This window comes from Gallus gallus, chromosome 12 (genome assembly GCF_016699485.2).
Source record: "Gallus gallus isolate bGalGal1 chromosome 12, bGalGal1.mat.broiler.GRCg7b, whole genome shotgun sequence".
NCBI classification, from domain to species: domain Eukaryota; kingdom Metazoa; phylum Chordata; class Aves; order Galliformes; family Phasianidae; genus Gallus; species Gallus gallus.
Window position 1 is genome coordinate 4,757,298 of NC_052543.1, and position 11,864 is coordinate 4,769,161.

An 11,864-nucleotide genomic window follows, 5' to 3' on the forward strand; every position below is an offset into this window, starting at 1 on the left:
CGCCCGCCCGGAGCGCGGCACGGCCCTCACGGCAGGAGCGGGGCGGGGCAGCGCCCGGGGGGGTTCGCGCGGTGCCGCGGGAGGCGGCGGGGAAAGGAGGGCGGGAGAGCAGGTAGTGAGGGACAGCGCCCTGCCTGCTGCAGCGCTTCGGAAACGGTGGGAAAACGGCGTTTCTGTGGAGAACAAAGCAAAGCAATCTGAAAAGCAGATGCAGCACACGCCTTTAGAATTAAAGCGTTCTATCGTTCAGCATGTGAGAAAGGCGCTCCCCAGCCCCCCGTCAGCTCAGGGAGAGGGGCGGAAAGCAACTTTTCCAGGCTCTGTGGTAACACACTACGCACCGCCTCCCTCGCCCTGCAGCCCCCGGCCACAAGTCCCCTTTGCCGATACTATAGCTCCGCCTGTAGTGCCTGTTTACGACTTACTACTCCCGAAGCGTGGTAGGTTTGTTTGGAGGAGCGGTTGTTCTTTTTTTTCCCGGAGTCCCCTCTTGCAGTCGGTGTGACTCATTCAGCCCTCTGAGGAAGTAGCCAAAAAGCAGTGTGTGTGAAATGAGAGCTGAGTGACTGCCTTGGACGACGGGGAACTCTCCTGCACCTCCACGCTCCCAGAGCCGGGGCTCCTCTTCAGTTCCAAGATACCCACACATTAGTGTGGAACACCACCCAGCCCTGGGCACCATCCACTCCCTGCAGCAGCCCACCTGACCTGCAGGAATGCTCATTCCAAACCCCAAATTTTCAAGACTTAAGCACTTGAGCGTATTAACACGCTGAGCCCGCCTTCAGACATTTCACGAAATGAAGCTGTCAGACCTGTAGATGTGAAAGAACCACTTATCAGAAGCCAAGATCATACAACTTACAGAGGATCAAAGAGCATAAGCACACTAATTAAAGTCCTTACCTGATAAAACAACAACTAAGAGATAAGGAAGTTTTTCTACTGGGGCTGCTTGCAGTACCCTAGGCCATCATCTTATGACCCAACACAGCCACGTCTCACCAACCCCTGCTGCAGAGCTTTGTCACAGTTTTCTTGCATAGATAAATACAGAGGGAGGGGACACAGTAAAGGCATACATACATGTATGGTCCAGGGTCTGTTGCCCGCTGTGAGCATCAGCCCTCTCTTTAGGAATTAGGTCCAATACTGTTACATTTTTACTCTTACAAAATGTTGGGAGGAACTGAAGTTTCTCCAGAGGCCTCTTGGAGTCGACAGCAAAGGAGAACCGATCAACCCCAGTTCCATCACAGGAGGAGTCAGGGATGTGGAGATGTGGTAGGAGCTGGAAAGGACACCGGGCAGCAGCCATATGAAACATCTCAAGCTCTTATATGCTCATTATATTTCTCTTACTCAGCTCATCCTTCCTTCTCTCAATGTGACAAACATACATTCTAACACATGCATAAACAGATAAAAAGCAGCACAGCTGTCTCTCTTTGCTGAAGGAAAAAAGCACCAAGACACAGAAAGGTTTATTTTAGCTTCTGAAAATGGGACTTGCGCACAAAGGAGGGGAGGAAGCACAGCTCCCACGTTTACACAGCACGGCCGCCAATGCAGAAGCCCCGCCAAGTGGTGTGGGGAGGCTGCACGGGAGGCAACGGTCAGAGGCAAACCCTGCACCCTGATCCTGCAAAAGTCAGAGTGTGATGGGGCTGTGCTCACCAACTCTCATTTTAAAATCTATCACAATCATGCAACTGATATTGAAGTATTTTCGCATCCTCGCAAGGACAGGTCATGAGATCTCAGGGCCATCAAAAGCTAGCCAGAAATGCATTCCAAACACTAAATGAACTCCAGATTCAGGCTCAGCACACTTACTATATCCAGTGGACTGATTTCAGTGGCTAAAAAAAGTGAAAGGCAAGAAGTATGACAAATGTTATTTTATACATGCCTTTAGGATATAGGATAATAGTTACAGGTTTTTATTTTTTTGTTGTTTTATTATTTTGGTATTTTAATACTGAGCTGGATAGCATTTTCATTACCAGGAAGAACAGGAATTTATGATTTATTTTTTGGAAAAAAACTGTAGTCAAAATAGTGATGTAGAAATTATTGGAGGAAAAAAAAATATTTGAAGTCCCAAACACAAAAAAATACTTTGAACTAGGGAAAACAAAACCGCAGGCACTGAGAGAAGATCTCAAATAGACACTGGTAAGTATCATGTGGATGAATTGCTGTAGACTAATTACAAACCTTTTGAATATGTATCTTCAAGGAAAAAAAGCACACCACTCCTGTTTACAACTGCTGGAGGGGAAGAAGGAGGAAAGGTTTCTTTGTTAAGGAGACGGCTCCTGGGATGAGGAGGAGCTTGAAAAACAGAGGTCAAAACAGCTTTTGATCCTTGCATATGCTATTACAGCCCCCAGCAGAAGTTTTAGAAGAGTATTTATTAAACCATCTAAGGAGTCTGAGGAAACATCAGCCTTCTGGGAAAGATGACCCTATGCATTCCTGCACAAACACTGCTAGTACAGACAGACTTCACCACTGAAGTTAGGCATCAGCATTTGTTGAAAAAACAACAATAAAAAAAACTGTTAATTGTCAAAGCTGGAAATCACCAAAAACAAATCCTAACAGCTATCAAACCATAAGAGAAACTTGTTTAAGGCACTGAGCTCAACACATGCTAATATTTAGCCAAGCTGTTTAAAGGCAAATTCACAGATTAGTAAATCAAAAACAATCTTGTTTGATGAACAATATTTTGGCTTGCTTGGGTGTTACAATTTGTTTTTCATTTTGCACATACTTTGCAAGTGAATGGTATCAAAGGCTCTTTGCTAAATGCCAGCAGAAACCATACTTCGCTGAAACATGAAAACTGACCAAGAGCTGACAGTTTATACCTGAACTAAGATGAAAAATTTCAGCCCAAATTTAGGCACCCAACAGAGAGCTTAAGGTGTGACTCAAATCCCAGAACAGACCACAGTTGAATGGACACCTGTTCTTCCATGTGTATTAATCACTGAAAAGTGGTAAGTGGAAAGGGGGTGGGGTGAGAAAGGTAGTGAAATTCCAGTGGAATGACACACAGTGTTACTTCTGCACTCCATATGCCAACGCAACAGAAGACTTACCCAATGCCTGAGGGATCCAGAACAGCAAACGAGGACTGGAAGCAGGCAGCTGAGGCACAACATTATGGTACACCTGTGGACCAGGAGGAACCAGCAGACAAGAGAAATGATTTCAAGTCAAGAGCTCTGAGTGTGCATTCCAGTTGCAGTAGTATTACCTACATTTTCTGCTGAGGAGAATGCTTGTCAGCCAAAGATTTGCTGCCCTGAACTCGTGTCAACACATGGTCCCTGAGCCCACTGAACAGAATCAGCTCAATATGACAAGATGCTACTATTTCATAGGCAGCACAACCTGCTTTCTAGGTGTACTTTTAAGAAATTTCCTGGAACAGTTACCATTGCTTCACAGTTTGTTTTAAGGTGCTTAAAAAAAAAAAAAAAGCTTCTCCCTCCCCAACTCAAAAAAAAAAAAAAGAGGATAAAAAAGGAAATATATCAAACAGATGCAGTCATACATAGGGAGAGCTCATGTCCTCGCTCTGCAGACTCTACTCCTCTTCCATTAATCCTGTAATTATTATTGAAATTAAACATAACATCTGTTCCACAACCAACTGAGAAATTAACACATTTCCACTGTAATAACAGTTGGTTAAAAATGCCTTGGGCAAGTACTTCCTTACATGTGGACCACAGCAGTGATATGCCTTACTCTGTCAGTGATATTAGCACTAACTAGACAGGGATACTCAGTGTGGAATGAGGCTCAAACCTGTTTTGTTAAACAATTTTCAAGTGATTTCAGCTTGTAATAGTTAGTAGTAGCAGGGGGTACGTGTTGTGTTGTTAACTGAAGAAACACCCAAATCTGAAGAGATGGAGCTTTTTTCTCTCTAAGTGCCCATAGCATGCAGTAATTTGCCAGCACGCATCCACTGCATGTTAAAAAGGAATTGACTTCTTCCAGCTCCTCGCTGCAATTTCACTATTTCACTTTTGCTGTTTTGAGCAGCAGCAGTAAGAATACTTCTCTAACACCACAGAAATACATGAAGCTAACTCAAGTCTAAACAGAAGATAAGATGTACTTATCTTCTTAGATGTAACAGAAGATAAGGTAAGATGTACTAGTAGAAACACAGCACAAAGATAATTAAGTCTGTGCCACAAAGCAAACACTTTTTCCTAAGCTAACACAAAACAACACCGTACATACACCTCTCTGAAAGTAATGCCTCCTATTTATTTCCACAGAAACTAAACAAAGATACAAAGAGCATACATTAAATGATAACAAAACATAATGAAATACTGGTGGGAAGGTTCAACCTCTACTGCCATATCACCAACATCCACCTCTGAAGTGGTGGGCCAACGTAAAAAGGGAGGCATTACTTTCAGAGCAGGCCCGTACATATCACAGGCTACATAAGGTATGTTATTCATGCATAGTATCTGTCAGTACAGTTATAATGCATACATCTATTTATATCTTCTTTAAATAAAATATTTTTTATCAATAACAGCATCTTTTAAAACCATGTCAAAATACATTTTTATCCAAAACAAATTACACAGCCTCACAAGCAAACAGACTTTCTTCAATGCCAAGATTGCTAAACTTTGAATCTAAAACTCTTCTCTGTAAAAATCTAGATTTGTTTGCATTGCATCTCAAAGCTATCTTACATAAAAACACAACCAAATTCAAAACATACCACATAAGATTTTAAAAGACGCTAATTTTTTTGAAGATAGTTTATTATTTCATTAGAACATAATGTGTTAAATAGCAGTAATTCCAGACAGACAAGTCGATCCAAACTGTAAGTTGATGGAGTTGGTTATTTATTACCTGCTTCAAGACAAAGCTTGCCCTCTTCATTACCGCCTGCCCCATCATCCAAAGGAAGATTAAAAGAGACTCTATAATTTCAGTTGGAGCAGGGTCAGAACAGAAGCATAATCTTAAAGCAAACAGTAAAATACTTCCAAAGCTGAAGTATAAATATGAACACCACTGACTCCATTGTCTCAGAACATTTAACCACAGGTACTTTTGCTTGCTTTGTTCCAGGAAAAAAGATTGTACCCTATGGTGATTCCCATAAGATGAAAAAAGATGAGATACCTAAGCAGAAATAGGAGTGTCAGATTAACAGATTAAAAGCACTCTTCAGCATTAACCCACTGGTTTTAATTTGTAGAAGTTTTGTTCAAGTTCATTAGCGATGGTAAAATGGACACAAACAATGCACTGCAAAACCCTGAGTGATAAACTCAGTGTAAAACAAAGATCAGTATAATCAATGATACTCAGATGTAGTTACATATTCAGAATAATAAGTTATATACATTTTTCCTTGATCTCACTCCCCTTCTTGTGCAGTTGTCACATCCATCTAATAGATTTCACTTACTATTGGTTCTTATTTTAATTTTCTCATATGTAAAAACAAATTTGAGGGTAACTGGGATCTTTAAAATAATGAACAGGTTGCATTTCATGATCAGATGCAAAATTACTTTGAGTTTACGTAGTAAATCGGTGTAAACTACATAATTTACATACATTTCAAAGCTGCAAGAAAAAATTTAAGTCAACAGAACTGTTTCTAAACCAAAGACATTATCAGCAAATTACTAGATAGAAGTAACCTGCTATTGGAAAGACTCCTACTGAAATTACTAGAAAGCTAGAAAGGGAACAGAAGAGATGCAACTTTAAATGACTAAACCAAGGATGAGGATAAGAGTTCGCCATGAACATGCAGAACCTCCTCATCCAGGATGTATATGCCTCAACACCAGGCTTGTGAGGCAATTAAGGAAACAAGACTTCAGTATGAAAATAGCTCAAATTTAAAAAGCCTTGCCTCAGAACGTAGTGCACTCCAACAGGGTCATGAGATGAGACATTGGGAGAGATGAGACACTGGGAGGATTCTTTAATCAGCTCTTCCCCCCTCTCCTGCACTCCTTCTCAAGGCATCCAAAGCTACTGACTTCTTGGCTCTCAGTCTTGTCTTCTACAGGGACTGAGCCAGACGTTTCATCACTGCCAAGAGCAAGATAATTTGAGGATGGCAACATTAAGGAAAAAAAACACCACCACACACTGAATGTCTCCTTCTCATGTTTCACTACTGATTTTAAAATAGGAGGTTTGGAGAAACTTTGGCAGGAGACAGAGATTAAAAAAAATCCACTCTGTGGGAACACAACCTTCCACATTTACCAAGTAAACCAACAGAGCTAAATAGACTCAATGTAAGAGAAGACAAATTAATTCAGTAAAGCTAAAACGACACATTTAAGTAAACAACTTAGTTAGTTCAATGAAATAGAGGAGGTATTTTAAACATGAGGCTCAAGTCTTTCAAAGAAGGCCTGATGGTACAAAAAAAGTAAGTGAAGGAAGCAGGAGACAGAACACTGTCCACAATTTATTTTTTAACAACAACCCCTTATGGCTGCAGCTGCTAAGAACCAAATTCTATTCAAATTTAAAACCAGGAAGAACCCTCTCAATAGCCATTACATTTGCATGAAGTTTCAGACATATCAGAATATTGGTCCTTGCAGCTGCATGACCTTCATTTTCTCAGAACAATATGAGTAACTGTCAAAATAGCTATCCAGCACTGATGGAAAGGTTGTGGCAGAGCACGGGATTGTGAAGGTAAAAGTGACATGAGTTCTTAGGCTAGACTTAAAAAGACATAACTGAAGTATTTACTTATACATGGACAACGTAACAGCGTATAGTCTAAAGCTTCACCTTAATGTATTAAAACTTAAACTCATTTCTTTTCTAATTTAAGAAGTCTGAATATGTTAAAACAGGCAGGAATAAAACACAGCCTCTTCCCTAAAGCAGCCAGGATCAGTTAACACCCGTGCTGTAGATTTTTATCTAGAAAAAGAAAGGTAAATGAGGTCACTTGATACTTTGGTTTCATAACAGAGAGAAGGATCAGATGTTTACCCAAACCAAAAAGATACCAGAAAATAGTTACACAAAGGTAATGTCTACTCCTCCTGCAGTAGATAATACAATTAATCGTCCACATACTCACAATATATAGCCAACAGAAGTGACCTCAAAAATGAGAAATGTTTTGTCCGCTGTAAACACCTTACCCATTAAAAACTATCAGACACATACTGACCTGACATTCTGACCTTTAAAGCATATTTCAATTTCAATTCTATTTTTAAATTAATTGCTGGGAAAAGGCATGAGTCATAACCCTGGTTGGATCCCCCTCTACTGGATACTCACCAAGTGCTATGTTTGTTCTAAAGTTTCCCGAGGCAGAACAGGCTCCAGTATTATCTCTTCAATCAATTAAAAAAAAAAAAAAGACCCTAAACCATCTGGGAATACTGGCCTCCATATCCACCTGCATCTCCCCAGTTGGAGAAAGATGTTTGTCACAAACATCAGAAAGATATGGGATACTACAGAGGTCAGGTCTCTAAAAGAAAGGAGTCGCACTTGTTCAGCTATGTGCTACCTAGAGGCACCTTGTTTATGATAAGGCTGCAGCTGTTGAACTCCATCTGTCAGTCAGGTTAGCCAACAAGCAAGCTGAACTAAATGTAAAGAGAGATCGTCCTAAAGTGCAGACAAGAAACAGTGTCTACAATTGAAACAAAGTTAAATACATTCTATATATAGCCAATATTTGAAGGGTCATACAGCCAGCCACCTGGAGAAACTATTTAAATACTTGGGAAAAGGGGAAATAAAGTGATGAAGAACACCTCTTATACACACTTATGGAAGAAGTCAGCACCTTGTGTGGCACAGTTTTATGCACTCATCAGTTTAGGAACAGCCAAACATCGTAATGCTAGTCAAATGGGTTGCTCAGAACTAAAGGCAAGTTAACAAAAAGACTCAACATCAAGATGAAAGACTGTAAAAAGCAGAAACAAATCTATGGATTATGTACCCGGCCATTTTTATTCCCCATTCACCCAGTGTTGTGCCGTTTATTTCCTCCGAAGCATGAGATGAAGTTACACTTCACTGGCACTGTCTATCTCAGAGCCAGCCAGGCCCACAGTGCTGACTCACCTACGGAAATCCTTAGTACTTTGATTGGGCCCAGGCTCTTCAGTACAAAGAATCCTTTTCAACACCAAGAAATAAATCATGTACTCGGTTGCCTTTAATAAAAGCACTGTTACACAGAAAAAGAGAGAACGAAGCATGAAACAAAATCCACAGCAGAATGGCCAAACCAGAAAAGAGGGGTGTCTGAAGAACAGAACAAAAGACTTGTGAATTAATTGAAGAACAATAAAAGAAAATAAAGCAATATGGAAATAGAGCAGGGAGGTACAAACAGGAAAGCTACAAAAGGAGCAAAAAGCTGGGGTGACTATTTTCACAAAAGAACAAACACTCCACTGTGACAGTCAGTAACATTCTCATGTACTAACTTCCCATGCAACTAGTTATTTTAGTGAATTACAGCTGTACGACCATAAGAAATCATTTCCACATACTGTTGGGAAACTTCAAAAGCAGCTAGCATGTCTGAAATCAATCTCTCTTCTCTTAAAAGTTTTACATAGCATAACGTTGTAACAACCGCATGGAGTATTTTATATTAACAATAGAGAGGAGTTCAGACTGTAAGCTGCTCTGGGCTATGATTCATTCATGGCTCTCTGCCAAAAAAATAAATACATTCAAGACCAATGGCCTCAAGGGGAAAGGTAGGCCACTTTTTAAAAAGCACAGAGATAAATGATTTACAGAACAGAATACAGTTTAAGATTTCAGCCTATATGGATTATGAGGAAGAACTTCAAGTCTCACAAAGATTTACTACTCAGAGCTGAATACTGGCAGTGTATCAACAGATGGAGTAAACTAGGAACCATTAAACTGGGATTTGCAAAACTCTCCCTAAAGAGCATGAAATGACCAATTATATTACTGTACACAAAGAAAGTTCACAAAGCCAAATCAAGATAGGCAATGGGTATTTCATCCATGCAAGACAAACACAGCAAGTTCAGATTACAGGCAAACTCTGCAGTAAAGAAACACCTGCACAGTGAAAGACCAATCCACCAGCCACACAACAAACAGTTTAAAGGCTGGATGGGTTTGATGCTATACAACATCTGCTGCATACAGTGTTTAATTAGCTGCTAACAGCAAGCAGTACATTCCTTTTTTTTTTTTCTCCTTCAGAAGAACTTTATTTCTTGACTAAATGCCCTTGTTAGCTAGCAATGTTCAGAATTAAGATACCTCTGCTGAACAACAGGAGCTGAGGTCAATTCATTCTTACACATCAGAGTGACTTGTAATAGATTTATAATTTTCTGATCCACACTTTGTTAGCAAGCACCTTCTAAGACACCAAAACCACTTCTGAATTTCTGACTTTAACATTCAGAACTTCATATTTCATTGGTTAATTTTAATTATTATATATTCATATGTATTTATATAATAATCATATTTAGTTGGCTAATGGTTTTAAAAGAAAATTGTTGTTTTCTTCAATGCTTCAGTAGAGTTACAATTGCATTTCATCATTTCAAAGTTTCTAGATTAACTGCTGCTCATCCCCAAACTTCCCAGTAATGAGAAATTTAAGCCTTTAAAAACACTGAGCATCTTACAATCCACGACGCCCTCAAAGGATGTTCCATTTAAAGTTAGGTATACACTTCTCTAAGGAACACTCCTCAATTTAAAAAAGAGCCATAAACTCAGGGTAACAAGTAAAACACAAAAAAGCACTGAAGAGAACGATCTATTACTATCCAGCCTTCATAATGCAGCCATCTCCCAATGGATCATCAATGTCCAACAATATTCATACTGCACACATTTTATTTTACATTTTTAAACTTCTGTACATTCAAGCCCAATCCATACATTTGTCAGTCCCAGAAGGGAATGAAATACTTATTTAAGCAATGGTAAGTATGCATGCACTTTAAGTCAAGCATGTGACTAAATGCTCTGCTTGTAAGAATTCTCAACCAGATGTTGAGCAATCTTATGACACATGATCTCCTTCAACCAGAGCTTGAAGCAACAGTAATTTACGAGCTAGTGGTTTTGCATCCTGTGGTACTGTTATTTAACCAAGTTTTAAAAGCTCTATCTTCATCTTTACACAGGAAAAAAGTATACAAATAAAGATGCAGGTTGTCAGGAAGGTTTTGTCCAATGATATTACTTCCCCAGTATGGCTCAAGACCTAAAACTTCATGTAACTGCAGTACTACAGGGGAAGGGAGCTCCTTAAAATGGTAGGGCATCTGGTTTTGCCACTGATAACTTTTTAATTGGGCCATATTGCTTATTCATTCTGTGGGTCAGTTACTGCTTCACCTGTGGACTACAGATGATTTTTGTCCCCTTCAGTTTGTACATTTTTGTATTGCACCAAGAAAATTTGGGATTCTAGGTGGAACAATCATTCTAGAAATGTAACACTTATGTTTTTGGTTACAAAGAGGAGATAAATGAGACAGAACTTGAGCTTTTAGCCTTAATTAACTAGTCACATGTTCTGTGGTGTACACTCAATAATTTCCTAACAATTACAGTAACATGCAGTAACTGGAATTTCTAGAAACAAAGTTAATGAAGTTTTTAACTTTCAGAAATGTTTTCAAAAGCTGACTACAAGAACAGAATGCACACACACACACGAGAACATAACTTCACTAAAAGTCATCATATCGAACCTTTCAAGGACAATTGTGAGAAGATAACATTAAACACTATTAATTGCAGGCTTTAACTTTGTGAGTTTTTTTGCATACTAAGCCCTCCAGTAGATGGTGACTCTCTTCCCCCTAATAATACAAAGGACCATATTAAAAATTTGCAAACAAACTGCTGGTGTAAAAACTGGTCTTAGCTCCCAGGCCTTCCCATATGCAATTTTCCCTATTGCATACTTCCCTTGGAACAAAAAATAAAAGCTGTTACCTCATTCGATGAATGTATCAGGCAGTTTTGACAATGCTGCACTTCTTACTTGGCAACTAGCTCATTCAAAAAGCCATGGCTCCCTTCCGAATTCTTTCTCGTGCTGTTCCTCTGTCTAAAAGCCTTCTATCTGCCAGGGTGCATTTCTACCACCAGCATCCATATTCTTAGTTCTTAAGAATTTTCCAAACATACACCTCAGTAAGTCATTATCTGATTTCAGATTTCTTTTAACTAGGGCTTATGTAAGAAATACAAGAAATTGAATGACTAGTTCAAATTCTCATTGCACATGAAGTTCACTTTAAAGTGGATTTGGTCTACTTTGTATAAAACACTTCTAGATTATCCACAGAGGAACTCTTCATGCAAGAAAAAAAAAAAACAATCTAAAATCAGGGTTAATTTCAGCAGTGGTTTAAATGCCCTAGATTTTCTTTTTCCTTCTCTAAATCAGGGACTTTGGCCTCTTAACAGAGACACAGAATACCAGTACCATATAAACCAACATTCTTTCTCATTTCTGTAACTTCTGCAGAACAGAGCACCCACCCGGACAATCAGCCTCCTAATATTAGAAAATGGACACAAGGGGTTTTGTCTTACAAACTCTAGATCTACTACCAACTGATGAGCAGTAATGTGTTAGGAATGTCCTATGACTTCAGAAAGTGACTTTCACTTCAGTATTTTTCTCAAAAAAAACCCCTCAATTATTCAACTTTTGCCATTTTAAGATAAGCCATATTTAAAAAGTTCCCCCACAACTTATGCAAACCTTAGTCAGTCATATTAAATAGAAGAATACAGTTTTTCCTTTTTTTTTT

General features: G+C 39.3%; 1 protein-coding gene across 2 annotated transcripts in view; it reads right to left on the reverse strand.

Annotated features, from left to right (window-relative positions):
- The window catches only part of VGLL4 (vestigial like family member 4), a 92,460-nt gene extending 80,865 nt beyond the window's left edge, over positions 1-11,595 (reverse strand). Inside the window, exons 1-2 of one of the 2 annotated variants that reach the window (XM_040646213.2) lie at positions 5,933-11,595; positions 3,114-3,186 (exon numbers count right to left, since the gene is read on the reverse strand). The gene's annotated coding sequence lies outside the window, so the exon portion shown is untranslated. Of the gene's footprint in view, positions 1-425; positions 502-3,113; positions 3,187-5,932 lie in introns of those variants that run through there. The other variant, XM_046899884.1, reaches the window with a different exon arrangement.
- Between the last annotated feature and the right edge of the window lie 269 nt (positions 11,596-11,864).